Genomic DNA, 326 nt, shown 5'->3' with positions numbered 1-326 from the left:
AAGTACGGGGATAAAATCCCCGCCCTGCTCCTGCCGGCCACAACATTCCTGATGACTGTCCCCCTGTGCTCACAACACTTGAGTGTCGTGTCCCGTTCTGGGCCCCTCAACTCAAGAGAGATCTCGAGGGGCTGCAGCGAGTGCAGAGGATGGAGCTGGGGAAGGGCCTGGAGAGTAAATCTGGTGAAGAGCGACGGAAGGAGCTGGGGCTGTTGAGTTTGAGGAAGAGGAGGCTGAGACCTCATCACTCTCTGCAACTGCCTGACAGGACGGTGTGGAGAGGTTGGGGCTGGGCTCTTCTCACGGGGAATTGGGGATAGAACAAG

The sequence above is a fragment of the Apaloderma vittatum genome, unplaced genomic scaffold (assembly GCF_000703405.1).
Source record: "Apaloderma vittatum isolate BGI_N311 unplaced genomic scaffold, ASM70340v1 scaffold24631, whole genome shotgun sequence".
NCBI lineage: Eukaryota > Metazoa > Chordata > Aves > Trogoniformes > Trogonidae > Apaloderma > Apaloderma vittatum.
Note: the sequence above shows the minus strand (reverse complement) of the source record.